The 17825-nt window shown below is 47.9% G+C and overlaps 1 pseudogene; it reads right to left on the minus strand.

Moving 5' to 3' along the window:
- Positions 1 to 7986: 7986 nt before the first annotated feature.
- Positions 7987 to 17825, minus strand: part of LOC149749266 (uncharacterized) — a 39545-nt pseudogene continuing 29706 nt past the window's right edge.

Here is a 17825-nt window from a genome sequence, read left to right on the forward strand (position 1 = left end):
CTCTTATTTTTCGTTTGCTGGGTTTGTTTTTATGATTTGTCTTTTTCCCCCTTAAGGAAGGGTTGTCAGTCATGTTAATGAAAGTGACAGCATCCCCAAGTGGGAAGCATCCTGGGACCATTTCACCTACCAAGACCACTTCTGAAGCAGAAGGTAATAGTGGTTCCACCACCAAGCCAAAGGGCCCCATGGAAAGATGGAACAAAAAACATGTGCTCCCTAAGAGAAATAAGACAGGCTGACCAGAGAAAGGGTGACAGTAGCCCAGGAGAGGTTCCAGCCCCTGGGGCTTCCTGGGAAGGTGGCAGGACCCAGAAGTGTGGGAAGCTGATCTCTGTGAAGGGAACTTTGACAATGGGAGATGGAACAGGAGGATCCAGTGGATGAATTCCACCTGCCTCCCTCCTGAAGGATGGCTCTGAGCAGCTGCATGTTCATACAGCCAGCCCGGAGACAGTGCATGGGACCAAACAACCAGCCAGCCTGTCTGGCGAGGCTGGGACGGGTAAGTAACACACCCGTTTGTCTGCTTTCCCTCCTTGTCTGCTCAATCAATTGCCCCTACTCTGGCTTCTCAGGGATTTTCACACACACATACACACACACCCCCAATAAAGTGTTAGCTCATTGTATCTGTTCTTCAATTTTAAAAAGGTGTATCAAGAAAACTGACCTAGAAGCCCAGATATAAAGTTTAGTCAATTCTCCAATCACTTAGCCATGGAAAGCATGATGATTATATAATCAGAAAACAGCCCCTTCCTGTCCTCATGTCCCAGTTGAAAATGGAAAGCAAAATGCCCAGATGTGAAAAAGGCTTGGGATAAAGGCCAGTGTCCTAGAGGGGCAAGAGTTACCACAGAGAGGAAATGACCAGGGAGCATCTGACAGCACGTGGGTGAGTTGGATTAAAGATGGAATCTAGTGAGTGATGAGCAAAGGTTTTGCAAACCTGAATGTAAGTGATGTGAAAGTAAGTTTCAAGCAAATGTTGAAATTAGGTTTGGCTGCAAATAACAGAAAATTGTCAAAAGCAACTTTTTCAGTACTCTGAAAATTAACCAAAGGCTTGCAACAATTTGAGGAGATTTATTCAAGAAAAATGATTAAATCTTGGTAAGAAATGTGAACTTTGTAGCATTTTCACTTGCCCTGGGCCCATCTTCCTTTTCCCAGCTGGGGCAGTTGGGGCAAGTTGCTCCCCACAAAAGCCCCATTCCCAGACTCTGCCATTATTGTCCTGTCTGCGAGTTTTCTTGAAATCCCAGTGGCCACACACGATGAAGAAAATAGACTATACACATTTAGTTCGGAAAGTTCGTAAACAAACAGCAGCTGTTGCTAACAGAGTCTGGGAGATGTGATTTCCAGAGTTTCCACAGCATATGATTTAATATGTCCGGTTTGCAACAAAAACGTTATTAGACCTGTAAAGACACAGGAAATATGGCCCACAGGAAAAAAACGCTGTCAGAAACTGCCCCTGAGGAAGCCCAGATGTTGAACTTACTAAATAAAGATGTTAAATCAGCTATTATAAATAAATTCAAAGAACTAAAGGAGGCCAAGCCTGAGAACAAAAAGAAAGCATGAGAACTATGTCCCACCAAACAGATAATATCGCTAAAGAGATGAGACTTATTTTTTAAAATAAACAAATATAAATTCTGGAGCTAAACAGTATAGTAATTGCAAAGAAAAATTGAAGAGTGGGGCTCAACAGCAGATTTGAAGACAGGTTGGTTGCGATTACACAGGCTGAGGAAAAGAAAGTGTCTTAGTCAGCTCGAGCTGCTGTAACAAATACCAAAGACTGGGTGGCTCAAACAACAGACATTCATCTCTCCCAGTTATGGAGGCTGAAAGTCCGAGATCAGGGTGCCAGCATGTTTGGGTTCTTGGTGAGTTCTCTCTTCTTGGTTCTCACATGGCAGAGAGAGAGAGAAATCTCTGGTCCCTTCATCCCCTCATTAGGACACCAATCCCATCATGGGGCTCCACCTCCATGACCTCATCCAAGCCTAATCACCTCCCAAAGGCTCTACCTCCAAATACCATCACACTAGGGATTAGGGCTTCAACATATGAATTTGGTTGTGTGGCGGGAGAGCAACACAAACTTTCAGTCCACAGCAGAAAGAAAAAAGAATTTTTTAAAAAATGAACAGTGTCTCAAGAGAGCTGTGGGACATCGTCAAGTGTACCAACATGCACTTAATGGAAGTCTCTGAAGGGGACACACAAGACATTTGCACCTACCGCTCCTCTGAGTTGTCCTTCGCTTATCTATCAGCATGGCTCACTCACTTTCCTCTTCCAGGTCTCCACTCAAATATCTCCTCAACATGGAGGTCTTTCCTGACCTCCCTGTGTAAAACAGCAACTCCCTAGCCCTCCTCACCATCCCCCAACCAGGCACTTCCAGGCCTCCTACTCTACATTGTTTTTCTCTATGGTGGTCATCTACCTGATTGTCTATCTATCTATTTGTTTATTTGTTTGTGGTCTTCTCCCTCTACTGGTGGTAAGTTCCAGGAAGGCTGACAGTTTGCTGTTTCACCACCAGCGGCTGGCCCAGTCCTGGCACCCCACAGCTGCTCAACAAATATTTTTTGAATGAATGAATTCTGTCAGCCATAAAAATATCTGTCTGCTTTGATCCAGTAAACTCAGTCCTGGGAATTTAAGCAAATAATTCAAGAGAAGAGAAAAGTTATGTGAATGCAAATGTCTATTGCCATAGAGTCGTTGGTCAAACTTCATCTTACCAAGGGCATGGGGTAGGCCAATGATGAAAATATGGAGTCGGGTTTTTAGGAAAGGTTCCTCAGAAGAGAGAGTCTTGAGCAGAATCTTGAAGTAAGTGGCAGATTTGCTTTAGCAGAAGAAAGACTCTGGCCAAAGACCCAGGGGGAGGAATGGGTCCTGGAGCATGAAACCTAAAGGACACCAGTCAGTCATCGGCACCATGGGTCCCAGGGGAGTGGAGTCTGAGAACCAGAGAGAAGTTGGTGGGTGAGGGGGGCTGGGGTCATAGAGAGCACCCGAAATTCAGTATAAACACCACTGAGCTCTTCTTGCAATAAACATGGGAGAACCCCAAGATACTGTACATGTAAAGTTTGCATCTTACAAAAACTATTTTAAAATACCTACAAATGGGTAAAGTATGTGAGATTCACTCTTCCAGATCAGGAAAGTCATCCTGCAGTTCCTGGCAGATCTGTCAAACAAACTCCCACCTGGGTTTCTAATCCAGAACCAGCACCATCAGCGAGGGCGGCACTTCTTGTCTGGAGAACACCTCCACACCTATTAAGGATCCCATATCAGATCATTTGGGGGTTGTCGGCGTGTTTGCAACTCTGTCAGAAGAGATGTGAGAGTAATTTCAACAGAAAGACTGAAAAGCCATTCCTCTAGGGGAGAAAAGTCCTTAGACTGAAAAGTTCTTCAGGCAAAAATATTTGAGAACACAATAATAACAACAAAATTCTCAGGGCATGGATTTGCAGCAACATGGATGGCCCTAGAGATGATCATACTAAGTGAAGTAAGTCAGAAAGAGAAAGACAAATACCATATGATATCACTTATATGTGGAATCTAAAATATGACACAAATGAACTTATCTACAAAACAGAAGCCGACTCACAGACATAGAGAATGAACTTGTGGTTGCCAAGAGGGAGAGGGGATGGCTGAGGGATGGAGTGGGAGGTTAGGATTAGCAGATGTAAGCTCTTATACATAGAATGGATAAACAACAAAGTCCTACTACATAGCACAAGGAACTATATTCAATATCTTGTGAGAAACCATAATGGAAAAGAATATGAAAAAGAATATATATGTATGTATAACTGAATCACTTTGCTGTACAGCAGAAATTAACACAACATTATAAATCAACTATACTTCAGTTTTTAAAAAAAAAAACGTTCTGAACTTTTTAACTCTGGTTTTGTTTTGTTATCTGTTTTACTCAAAACGACAGTAAATAGCATTTTACCATGAAACACATTTTCATGATGCAGATGGCTTGATGGTTTTCCTCAGACGTTGGATTTTTAAACTTGAATTCTAATTCTCTTTGCATTACTATATTTATTCCTATTTTGTGTCATCTCAATAACTACCATTGAATGCTGTGGCTTTGCCTATGCCCCTCACTTAAGTTCCAAAATTACCATGTGGCTTTAGCCAAATGATTTGAACCCTGCCCCTCCACTGTACAGCGAAGATAATCAGATTCCTCAGTCCTAAAGGCAATTTTAGTTAAAATGCTAAAAGTATGATCTACAGCACGAGATCTGACTCAGCTCTAAGGAATCACTGCTGCTGATTGGTTACCTTCAGAAGAATGGGAAAGGTTTTGCATATTCAAAGATTTTGAAAAAACTGGTGTCCAGTCATTGTAGCTCCCAATGTCACTTAGAAGAGAGATTCAACACGTAGAACTGTCAAATAACACTTCAGAATGGGATACTGATAAGCTCCCAAGTATGCCCTTCCAATTAATACATGCAGTCATCCCCACTTATCCTTGGGGGATATATTCCAGGACCCCCAGTCGATGCCTGAAACCGAGGATAGTACCAAACCCTATATATACTGTGATTTTTCCCTAAACATACATGCTGAAGATAAAGTTTACTTTATAAATTAGGCACAGTAAGACAATACCCTAATTGCCAGCATCACTACTCTTGTTCTTTGGGGTCATTATTAAGTAAAATAAGGGTTACTAGAGCACAACCACTGTGGTACCGCTATAGGTGATCTAACAACCAAGGGGACTACTAAGTGACTAACGGGTGGGACATGTTAGAGAAAAGGATGATTCACGTCCTGGAGGGACGGAGCAGGAGGGCATGAGGTTCCATCATGCTATTCAGAACGGTGCACAATTTAAAACTTATGGATTGTTTATTTCTGGAATTTTCCATTTAATATTTTTGAACCACAGTTGACCTCAGTTAACTGAAACCACAGAAAGCAAAACCACACATAAGGGGGAACTACTGCAGTAAATTAAAATGAAGTGAAAAATAGGGGTGGGGAAAGGGGAATTGGAGGAAGGTGGTCAAAAGTGGAAAGTAAAGAATGTTGCCCACCATCCAGCTCTACAAGGATTGAGTTATTAGTCACTGCAGTCGCTGACCTATATACAGAATTCAGGGCGAAGATCAAGAATGAGGCAAAACAGGCCCTTAGAGAGTTAGAAATATTTCAGATGAAACTTTTTATGAACCTGGATTCTTGCTTCTTCCCATACTTAGAAAAGCACTAAAATCATTAGCTGAGATATCTGTCCCTCATGATGAGCAGTGAGCTTCCACTGAGGTCTATGTTTGAGTGCACATACCCCTTTGCCAGAATCACGTGTACTCTGACCTCTCCCCCTCCCTCTTTGGAGCACTTCCTCAGAGCTATCTGAGAGGATGTCTCCTGGGCTCTAGTCCTGAGTAAGTCCCCTGCAACTGAAACTCACAGCTCTCACACTGTGTGTTTTTTTCAAGTCAATGAAAAGTACAAACTTCCAGTTATAAAATAAATAAGTACTAAGGATGTAATGTACAGCATGGTGACTATAGTTAACACTGATGTACAGTATATCCGAATGTTTTTTAGAGATTCAAGCCTAAGAGTTCTCATCGCAAGGAGGAATTTTTTTCTTTTCTTTGTATTGTATCTATATGAGATGATGAATGGTAACCAAACCTATTGTGGTAATCATTTCACAATATGTGTAAATCAAACCATTATGTTGTACATCTTAAACCTATACAGTGATGTATGTCAATTATTTCTCAATAAAACTGGAAAAAAAATAATTATCAGGATTTTTCAAATGATGTGAGAAATAATATGCAGAAGGTACCCATGGAGGAGACTCAAGAAGTCATGGAGGTGGACCAAGATGGTGGAGGAGTAAGACGTGGAGATCACCTTCCTCCCCACAGATACATCAAAACTACATCTACATGTGGAACAACTCCTACAGAACACCTACTGAACGCTGGCAGAAGACCTCAGACTTCCCAAAAGGCAAGAAACTCCCCGCATACCTCGGTAGGGCAAAAGAAAAAAGGAAAAACAGAGACAAAACAATAGGGACGGGACCTGCACCTCTGGGAGGGAGCTGTGAAGGAGGAAAAGTTCCCACACACTAGGGAGCCCCTTCACTGGTGGAGACGGTGGGTGGGTGGGTGGAGCTTCAGAGCCACAGAGAAGAGTGCAACAGTGCTCTTTCTCCTGAAATTGTTATCAAAAGTAATTTGATGTCCTTCTCCCTCTGGCACCTGTGTCCAGCCTGCACGTTCACACTATTATCAAGAGCAGCACTTCTCCAATTTTTTGGGTAGGTGGACCACCTGGGGACCCTGTTATAAGGCAGGTGCCTGGGATTCTGCATTTCCAAGTTCCCAGTGACACCATCCAAGGAACAGACTTGGAGTAGCAAGGATCTTAGGTCTAATTCTCAAATTAGGGGAAGACATTTCAAAAGCTCCCAGGGAGCTTTCTCACACTTGCCTAAACGACCTACACCAATCCACAGGGTGCAAAGGCCTCCTTCCATGCACTTTCCACCCCAAAGCTTTTGCTGGGCAGACTGACCAATGACAGAAATAAAAGATTATTAAAGACTAGGGTTTGTTTTCTTTTTTTTTGCTATATTCAACTAGAAAAAAAGCTCTGGGCCTCGAATATGGTCTCAGCCTTCTTTCCATGTCCTAACCACGCTCATTAAAATTGCAGATTCCCAAACTCTGTCCCAGAGAGTCCGATTCAGCAGGTCCTACTGTGGCCCAGGGACTGACCTTGTGATGCAGGTGGGGCCTGGACCACATCTAGGGAAGGACGGAATCATTGTTCAGTTTCCTTCCAGGGCTACTCAACTGTACCTCACTTTGGGAAGAAAATCAAATCTGCTCAAGTGTTTTGAGATCGATTTAAATACATTTTGGGTTTTTGTTTGTTTTTGTTTTTGGCCGTGCCGCAAGGCACGTGGGATCTTAGCTCCCTGACCAGGGATCGAACCTGCATCCCCTGCACTGGAAGCACAAAGTCTTAACCACTGGACCACCAGGGAAGTCTGTAAATGTGTTTTCATATTCTGATCAATTTAGATAGCCAGAATATAACTGCAGTGCCTTGAAGTCTTCCTCTGCGGGTTGAAGAAAAAATAAATTAGATAAAATAACAAAATATAAAATAAAATAAATCAACCCCAGAAGTCTTGAAGAATAATGTAGACTCTTCTGTAGGAATTTCTGAAGATGCAACACAGTGCTTTACATTGCAAAGGCTCTAAAATTTCCCTCTCTCTCTCTCTCTCTCTCTCCTCTTCCTCCATGGAAGCTCTCTCACCTTTTCCATATGTGCGCCCCCATAAACGCCACCTGGACCCTGTCTCCTGGGTCAGGGACCCTCCCACAATTCATTGGAAAATGTAGTCTGCTCTCCTGTCTCCCTTTTCTTTTCTCTCACATTGAAAACCTGGAGTTCTATGGTGTAAAGTATCCACTGTGATATCCTTAGATCTCAATCAGAAGTTCTGGAGTTAAGTTTCTTCAGAAAAAAGTCAGTGAAGACAGGGGTCCTATAGGGGTTAAGGACCCCTGTTGGTTTTGAGGCAACATTGGTATCGATTATAAAGTGGAGGGGACCGCAAAGGACTTCAACCATTTAAAACTACAACAGGTGATATCTTAGAAGTTGATGAATGGGAAGAAAACTCAAGAGTGGTTTCACAGCGTCTCACTTCTTAAGTCTCAGAGTCCTCCTGGGTGAAATGAAGGTAACATCTAACTCACAGGGTCATTGTATTTGACAAATAAATGCCTAACTGGGGCTACTTGGCCGTGGAAGCTGTGGCATACTGCACTATAATTGTTGAAGGGCCTGTTCTCTCTCCCTTTCCAGACTGTGAGTCCCACTGGGCAGGGTTCCCTATTTTCTGCAGGTCTCCTGAGTCGGTGCTTATACCGTGCTTGGCACTGCAGCGAGCTGGAGGATGATGTGGAGGAGGGAGACCCGCTGGTCATGCGGGCAGAGCTCGTGGGACTCCTCAGCAGGCTCCGCTGTAAATTCACTCAGAAACCACATCTGTGATTCGCCAGACACAGGAATGAAGGCCAGCTGCAGCCTGCCACCTTCTGCCGGGACGGAGAGAAATAATGCCTGCAACCGTGAGTCACAGTACACGTCTCACTGAATATCAACCTTGGGGAACCCGGGGCGGGGGGTGGGGGGGAAGGGGAAGGCAGGGGAAGGTGGGGTGTCCTGAGGTCCAATCTGCATTCCCCACGGGGAACAGGAGTGAAAAGCCAGTTGGGACCAGGCTTGGATACTGCAGGGAGGGGAAGATGGCCTCTGCAAGGATTTTCCTGGGAGGGTTCCTTCACGGCGGTGAGGGCTTTCTTCGGGCACCACGTCACGGGGCACGGCGAGGATGTGACCCCGTATGGAGGGCTTGCTTTCCCTAACGCAGCCCTGGAGCAGTCTCTAGAAAGCCCCATTCCGGAGAGCTGCCCTGCAGCACGCCAAGCTCAGCATAGCTAATGTGTCCAGCCACCAGAGACGCAGCAGCACAGATCCCGATGTGACCCGGAAGCCGAGAAGCCCAGATGTCCCCACCCAAGTGCACCTGAGGACGCCACTTCGCCGGCAGCCGCACCTCCTCTGGGAGCAAAGGGCCCGGCCCTCGGGGCGTGGCCCGGGAGAGTCCGGCCAATCGGTGCCGCGGGCGCCGGGTCACGTGACCTCCGGCCGAGGGCAGCCTCCCCCGCCCTCCGCCTCGCAGCTCGGCCCAACGTGGCGAAAGGGTGCTGGCACCACCAGGATGAGGGTCTGCTCGGAGAGCAACTCAGACAGCCCGTCGTCTCCTCTGTCCCGCGCCGCCTGTAGCCGCACCCCAGAATAGAGGCTGCGAAGCTCCGCGGCTCCGGCGTCGCGTGCAGGGGGCCCCACCAGGGGAGGGCAAGGGCGAGAGCGTGGGAGGGAGCTGCAGCCGGCTCGCCCCTCCCCGCCAGGACAGCAGCGCTCCGCGGGGCTGCACGCCGCCCTGGTGTCAATCGCCTCCAGCCGACCCCGGGGGGCCCCCGGGCCCTTGACCTGCACTTCCCAGGGCCGGAAGTACTGACTGGGTTAACGGGTGTCACTGGGGACTTAGGATCCTGTGATTTTTCGGCTTTAAAACATCTTTGTCACCACCTACCCTCCGCCCACTGGAAACCTTGAGGCATGGGAGAACGTTCCAGAAGGAAATCCGGGGTCGACCCCATCTGAGAAGATGTGGTGAGAGCAGCTCGTGTCTGCTCATCCCACAAAGGCTCCATTTTCTCCCCAGATCACCTCACCTGTCCTATAACTACCCTGCAGGGCGGGCTTCGTCCCCATTTTAGAGATGAGGAAAGAAGTTCGGACGGGTTTGAGGAACTTGCCCAAGGTTGCACAAAGCCAGGCTTTGCATCTCAGCTGCTTGTGAGTGACCAGCTGCAGGCCAGCAGGTGGGCCTTGAGGTCTGAGGGGAAAGGCTTGGCTCAATGCCCCTGTACACTCATCAGGGAGTGGGCTGCATGCTTGGTCCCCGGCCCCAGACGTGCCAGCTGCCGAGCCCAACCTCCGGTCCCCAGGAGAAGACGGCCTGTCAGCAGTACCCACCAGAGCTCCTCACATGCCTCTGGCTTGGTGCCGCCCCTGGATCCAGCCTTCCAGCCCCGGGGCCTTGGAGGAAGAAGGAGGCCCACCGTGGACTCCAGCGGTAATGAGAACGCTCTGGCTACGAGGGGCCACTTCTTAACCACAGAGATGGGCAAGAGTGAAAGATGGCCTCCCTCAGATACACTTCTCTGAGCGAACTCCTCAGGGGTTATTAACACTGTCCCAGCTTAAATCCATTCACGTCAAATGAACATTTGTCTCAGGCCCACCAGGATACCTGGCAGAGCCACACCAGTCTACTTCGGCCACCTGCAGGCAAGTCAGAGGCTGCCCTGCCATTTAAAACACTCCGTGGAAATGCCTGAAATTCCATTAGCGATTCTCTGAGATTAAGAATCACCCTCTCGGGCTTCCCTGGTGGCGCAGTGGTTTAGAGTCCGCCTGCCGATGCAGGGGACGCAGGTTCGTGCCCCGGTCCGGGAAGATCCCACATGCCGCGGAGCGGCTGGGCTCGTGAGCCATGGCCACTGAGCCTGCACGTCCGGAGCCTGTGCTCCGCAACGGGAGAGGCCACAACAGTGAGAGGCCCGCGTACCGCAAAATCATCCTCTCTGGATTCTTTAATAGATAAAAGACACTAAATCCCTGATTTCCTGATAGGAGAGGAGGTAACTTAAAGCGCTGGGTTCCTAGGGAGAGGGAAGAGAGGACACAAAGGAGGGGGAAGCCTCCTTCCTCCCCCCACCACTAGGGCCTCTGAAGAGAGTATAAGAGGGGGTCTTTCCACTTGGTGCAGATCACTAGTTATAAGACCTGGTTTCTCCAACTCATTTAATACTCCCCAAGCCTTAGAGGGGTGCTTTTCTTCCCTTTGTGGGGTTCTGAGACCACATGAGCCTACTGAATGCTCATGGCCCCATGTAGTCACATACCAGGGATATGAACAGGAATCCCAGCGCTCTCTACTGGCCAGACTTCCCTCTGCGCAGCCGTGTCATCAGAGAGTAAGACCAGGCCTTTCCCAGGATTCATCAGAACCATTTCTGTTACCCATGCCGGGAAGCAAAGCAAAGCCAAGCCATACTCAGGAAATAATGAGAAAGAGCCATGAAGTCAAAGGAAAAAGGAAAACAAATTGATAAATCAGTTGTGTTGGCTCTAAAGAAGAGACTAAGAACCCCAAGGCGATACACATTATTATTAAAACAGGAAAAATTACTCTGTTTGGACATGTTCTTGATTCCTATCTCTTCATCTGCTCAGACTCCTGATTTCAAAGACCAGGTTGGGAGTGTGGAAGTTGCAGAAGGGGCGCAGAGGAAGAGATTTATCATCTATCATCCGAGGAGGACATCTGACATTCCTTCCTCACTCTTCTAGAAATAAAGGGTAGATTCATAAAGCAAGAGCACTTCCATAAATTTTGAGAAATGTTGTCATCAAAATGAAGCAAGTGGTCCAGAGGAAACTAAATCCATCCTCATTGCCGCCGCCCCTCCCCCGGGCAAATGCTTGCTCACATTGCTGAGAATCTGATGTGATTCAGGGAAGGCAGAGCCAGTCGCCAGTAACTTGTTGGTCCCCCAGTAAAGATGCCACCACTTCTAACTATATGGAAGGCCAGTGCACCCAGAACTCTCGGGCCTTCTACATCTTGGTAAGGACATCCCTTCCCTTTCCTCCCTCCACACTGCCCCCTCCCCGCCACCAGAGGCATGGCACAGAGCAGGTACACACTGACTATCCCCTGAGTAAGCACAGCTGGGGTGGCAGGGAAGAGAGGCCTCTGACGCGGGAAGAGCGAGCCACCACCTTGGGCCCCAGCCCCACCACCCCTTATTGGCTCTTCCCACCTTCCAGGGGATGGACTCTGCCTGGTATTTCTTCGAGATCTAAGCAATCACATCAGGGATCCAGGCACAGGTCAGGAAGACAAAGGAGGTAGCAACACTTTATATTTGCACAGCACTTTACAGTCTGCAAAGTACTTTCACATAACTTCCTTTAAGAAGGTTATCATTACAAGCCCTAGATCAGGACGCTGGGGCACAGTGTTCTAGGCTGAACTGTTTCCCCTTACAAATTCATATGTTCTAACCCCCAGTATTTGGAGAGAGGGTCTTTAAAGAGGTAATTACGGTTAAATGAGGTCATTCGGGAGAGGCCCTAATCCAACATGACCAGTCTTTGTCTTCCTGAGAAGATTAGGACCCGGAAAGGAAAGACACACACAGAGGAAAGACCATGTGAACATTTGGAGAACATGGCCATCTACACAACCAGGAGAGAGGCCTCAGAGGAAACTAACCCTGCTGACACCTTGATCTCAGTCTTCTAGCCTCTAGGGCTGTGAGAAAATAATAATATCTGTTGTTTAAGCCCCCCAGTCTGTGGTACTTTGTCATGGCAACCTGAGCAGACTAGTACTCAGAGGACAGTCACACAGCCATGGGGCGGAAGAGGTAGGGCTATCCTCCAATTCATTGATTCCAGTCACAGTATTCCTTCGCCTCCAGGCAGCGTGCACCTCTGCACGAATTAGGAAAAAGCACCCCTTCCTCAAGATACTGCTGACTGCCAGAAAACTGACCTGAGTGTGACGAGAATGGTGCCCCTGGAGTTGCTCAGTGCATGACATGCACTGCCATACAAGGCAGCCTAGAGTGGAAAACACACTCGGACACCCTCCATGGCAGAGGGTCGCACAGGCCATTGATCAGGCTCAGGCTCCCCAAGCACCAAACACAATCTACTCCGTGATCAGGACCTAAGATAAAAAAAACCCACTGAGGTCTCACGAAGGTCCAAGCAGCCCCTGCATCAGTAGGGCTCAAAGAAGTAAGGCTTCCTTGTGTGAGACCTCAGGGGCACTCAACAATACATAATCGCAGAGGGGCTTGCAGGCAGCCCCGGCTTGCTATGGCATGATTTTAATATTGTACATACCGTGAAATCCACACGTACTTCATTAGGTTTGCTTTTTGCCTAAATAATCGGAGGTTTCAATTTAATGTTGGTTTGGGTCAACTGGCCCAAATGTTATATATCATATTGTCATTAAAATTGTATCATATTGTTGCTTAAAATTATTTTCCAAAGAGTTGTTTTTGAAATAAGAACAAGCTGGGGACGGGGGCGGGGGATGACAGGGTATGGTCACAGTTTGCATGGCCATTGTCCTAACATCAGCCTTCTCATGAAACAAAAATCTGTCTGTAGAGAACAAACATATGGACACGAAGGGGGGGAAACCGCGGTGGGGTGGGGGTGGGGGTGTGCTGAATTGGGTGATTGGGATTGACATGTATACACTGATGTGTATAAAATTGATGACTAATAAGAACCTGCAGTATAAAACAAACAAAAAAAACAACTAATACTAAACTTTCTTTGGGTTACTTGTATGGAAATATGTTAACATAAATGTTTCAGACATTACATGAATTTTCCAAAAATTTTATATGTTCTGGTATAATATTATAAGTCATAATTCAAGTTATTACTTTAAAATGTGTATCTCAGAAATAACTAAATTTCTTTGTCAACTGAATTATTATGAACTTTCATCAAATCTTTACCCGTGGTCATTTTCAAGTCTTTTGTCCTTTACAGACAGTCCTGGGTGTACCCTGATGCTTTTGCAAAACTGTTCCTATAAAAGGGTTTCATCTTCAAGGAATTCATGGAAAAGACTCTGACAAGTACAGGTTTCTGGTAACTGACTGTACTTCTGAACTGAATGAATAAGCATTTTCAGAACTCTGATGGAAAACTGGTGAACTCATAAAAGCGCTAACAAAAGATCAAGATGAAAAAATAATTACACGGGACTGAGTGACCTGATGAGGATGATAATTTTTGTGTCTTTCTGTTTGAATTTAAAAAAAAATCCCCCCCCCAAAAAATCTGTCTGTCAAAACACCTTATATTTTCTCAGATAAAACAAATTACTGAAGGACTTTTAGGAGATACAACTGTTTCTGGATATATCCTTTGAAAGAAAATGATTACTTATTTTAAAAGCAATTTTTCTAACAGTTAGCAAAGAAAAATGATTATATAAAATGAAAAAAAAGGAGGTGCAAATAGCATGAGAGAAAGTTCTCTTAAAAGCTCATGACAATGTGGTTTGTGCACACAAGAAATAGAAGCTGTATTTTGGGTGTACAGTGCAAAGCAAGTGGAGTGGAGTAAAAAATACTTTTTATTCGGCTGGCACCAGTCGCTCTTAAAGAACAAATTTCTTGTTTGAGAAAAAAAAGAAAACAACAACTGTGTTACACTGTATGGTAGGTTAATATTTTCCAAAATTGTCAATGTAATATTTCTGGTCTCACATATCCTTCCAGGAGGTAGCATACTCCCTTTAGGAGATGGTGTCTATCCCCTGCCCCCCTTGAAACTCAGAGGGTCTTTGGGAATAGAATGTGAGGACTAGAATGCAGCAGTGTTCTCTCTCCACCATCCCCGCCGACACATCATCTCCCCCACCTCTCTCTCCACCTCTCTTCCCACCTCTCTCCTCCTTCTCTCTGTGTGTGTGTCTCTCTGTCTCTCTCTCAGAATGTACATGCTTAAAACCCAACCGCCATGCTGTGCGGTGCCCAGAAACCCTATGGGACCTGAGGTCAGAAGGCTCTCACAGGGAGCGTTCCAGGAGAAGCACGGGAATATGACCATACTAAATTGTAGGGCAGAGATCAAGGCAAGTAGAAGTCCAGGGGAGAAAATGCTGTACAAGAAAGGAAATGAAATCACAGTATATGAGTTGGCTCAGCAGGGAACAATTGTTACATTGTCATTATAACACACTGAGAGTGTAAGGGGAGGAGGTGAATAAAGATGTTAAGAGTGAAATCCTCCAGTCTAGTAATAAGAAATCAACAGATAATGCGGAAAAGATGGGTGTCAGGAAATGACAGTATCAGCACATATGGACGTGTGATCAGCAGAGTAATGGTCCCCAAAGACGTCCAGATCCTGGAACCTGTGACTACGGTGCCTTATGTGATAAAAGGGACTTTGCTGATGTGACGAAATTTACCACCTTGAGATGGGGAGATGATCCCGGATCATCCCAGTGGGCCCAGTGTAATCACAAGGATTCTTAAAAGATGGACGAGGGAGGCGAGAGGATCAAGAATGAGGTGAGACCATGGAAGCAGAGGTCAGAGTGATGTGACTATGGCTGTGAGGTCGGAGGAAGGGCCACACTCCAAGGACTGTGGACGGGCTCCCGAGGCTGGAAAAGGTGAGGAAACAGGTTCTCCCCCAGCCTCTCCAGGAGGAACACAGCCCAGCCGACACCTTGATGTTCGCCCAGTGAGACTCGTTGCAGACTTCTGACCTCCAGAACTGTAAGATAACAGATTTGTGTTGTCGCCACTAAGTTTGCGGTAGTTTTTAAAGCAACCACAGGAAATTAACACAGGAGGTAATGCCCAGAAGCAACAGCTCAAAGGGTGAAACGGTTTTCTGGGAAGCATGGCTATGGGGGGAAAGGAGTGGCTCAAGGGACAGCCCTCACCGTCTGTGCCTTTCAGTTCTAGATAATTCTTCAACTACATGCATGTGTTTGATAAACATTTCTTGAGCTCAACAAGGGGTCCCTCACATCCTAGTCACTTAAAGAGAGGAAGATGGGAGAAAACGGACGTGGTCCCTCCAGGGATGCAGGCTGAACAATTAAACAACAAACAGGGGCTCCATGTGAGCCTCTGTGGGGCCCCCCACCTACAAGGTGGCCTGAGGGATTTTAAAAGATGCCCAGGGACTTCCCTGGTGGTCCAATGGCAAAGAATCCACCTTCCAATGCAGGGGACGAGGGTTCAATCCCTGGTTGGGGAACAAAGATCCCACATGCCGCGGGGCAAGTAAGCCCGCGCGCCACAGCTACTGAGCTCAAGCACTTCAACGAGGGAGTCCGCGAGCCGCAAACTAAGACCCGATGCAGCCAAAAAAATAAAATAAGTAAATATAATTTTTAGAATGATAAAAGATGCCCAGACCCTGCACCCAGGGGTCCATCAATCCCACTTGCTTCTCACCTCACAAGACCCAGAGCCAGGCAGAGCTGCCCCGGGCGGCACGGCCCCAGGGCCATGGGCACTGGGAGTCAGCAGAGATCAGGATGGGTTGGTGACGTCAGAAGGACCTGACGTGCTGCCTGGAGGGCCGGCCTCGAGCTGGCCTTAAAGGATTGGAGCCTTCTGATGAATGGCAGGTACGAGGGGCAGGTGAGTGCCGTGTGCCTTGTGTGTTGGGGGACACTGTCAAGACCACCTGGTGTTCCACGTGGATGGGATTCAGCCCAAGGGTGAGGCCTAAGAGTGTACAATCCACAATTGCATATTTACACCCCTGCCGTGTCCAGCCAGCTTTGCCAGACACGCGCACTGCTCGGCTTCATTCGCAACGTTGACTTGGAGATTTCCTGCTGCGGTGGGCAGGTATCACTCAGAGGGGCGAGAAGGAGCCCACGGCTCTTCCTCTGAGCATCTTGTCTACCATTGATTCATTCAACAAACACTGTTCCAGCACCTCCACGCACCAGGGGCACTCTAGGCACCGGGGATCCTGTGATGACCAGGACAGCCTGGGAGCCTGCCCTCGGGGCCCACCATCCAGTGAGGGAGTGATGCTGAGCACGTGCGTTTATGGGGTGGGTGTGGAGGAACGCTTTGAGGGAACGTAAAGCAGCGGGAGGGAAGAGAGGGTGTGCCCTTTCAGAGGGAGGAGTCAAGATATGACTAAGAATGTGACATCTGGGAAGAGGGAGTGGTGGGGGGGTGGGACTGACCTCGACTTACGTATCCTGGCACCACTGCCGGATCTCCTGCAGGACCTAACGAGGTTCTATGGTTTCTCCTCTGCCTCTGTCGGTAAGACCAGCGAGGGTCCCACTGCCACAAGAAACCATTCCAGATGTTTGCTCCCATTTGCAGATGGCTCGGCTGCCCAGCTCTGCTTGCTACAAGCATGTATCAGCTGTTCAACACACCGGGCTGGGCGCTCTCCAAAGACAGACGCAGGGGCTTCCCTGGTGGCGCAGTGGTTGAGAGCCCGCCTGCCGATGCAGGGGACGCGGGTTCGTGCCCCGGTCCGGGAAGATCCCACATGCAGCGGAGCGGCTGGGCCCGTGAGCCATGGCCACTGGGCCTGCGCGTCCAGAGCCTGTGCTCCGCAACCGGAGAGGCCACAACAGGGAGAGGCCGGCGTACCGCAAAAAAAAAAAAAAAAAAAAAAGACGCAGACACATGGTGACACTGTGGACAAGGCGCCTTCAGGAGCGCCGCTCTGTCTGTCCCCCCGTAGATACTTCCCGGGGCCTCTGCACTCTGTATAAGGCACACGGCTAGACACACAGAGTCATCAGCGGGGTTTAGTGTCGCTCTCTTTGGAAACGGCACATCTGAGTCCCACCCAGGGCACGTCCGCCTGTTGTTCTCTTTCGGCTGGGCCTTAGCCTTACAAAGGCGCACACGTGCCCACGGCACTTAGGCGGAAGGAATTGGGGCACGTGGCCTCGGCGCTCTGAAAGCATCCTCCCGTTTAAGGGGCTGCGGAGGTTAGGCTAGGTTCGGAGTTCAGCTGGACTTGCTGAGATTTTGCAGCAGAGGTTCCTAAACTTTGGTGTGTGCTGAAAATGCAGATCCCCAGGCCCAGAGACCCAGAGATTCAGATTCAGACGTTCAGTCTGAAGAGGAAGCTGCAATTCTGCCAGTTACAGGCCCCCAGGAGCTTCCCGTGCTGTTGGTCCACAAAGCACACGTTGAGAAATGCTTTTACTGTTTTACAAACCAAAAGCAGTGCTGGAGGCGAGTTTTCTGAGATGCCATCTCCTAGGGCGGCACACAGTCAGAACACAGAACAGCTTCCTTTTAAAACCAAAGCGCAAACCCCTCAAAAATTCGAGCAGGGGCTTCCCTGGTGGCGCAGTGGTTGAGAATCTGCCTGCTAATGCAAGGGACACGGGTTCGAGCCCTGGTCTGGGAAGATCCCACATGCCGCGGAGCAACTAGGCCCGTGTGCCACAGCTACTGAGCCTGCGCTCGTCTGGAGCCTGTGCTCCGCAACAAGAGAGGCCGCGACAATGAGAGGCCCGCGCACCGCGATGAAGAGTGGCCCCCACTCGCGGCAACTAGAGAAAGCCCTCA

This window comes from Delphinapterus leucas, chromosome 4 (genome assembly GCF_059928025.1).
Source record: "Delphinapterus leucas isolate spDelLeu-1000000601 "Yukka" chromosome 4, BTC_Dleu_Yukka2, whole genome shotgun sequence".
NCBI lineage: Eukaryota > Metazoa > Chordata > Mammalia > Artiodactyla > Monodontidae > Delphinapterus > Delphinapterus leucas.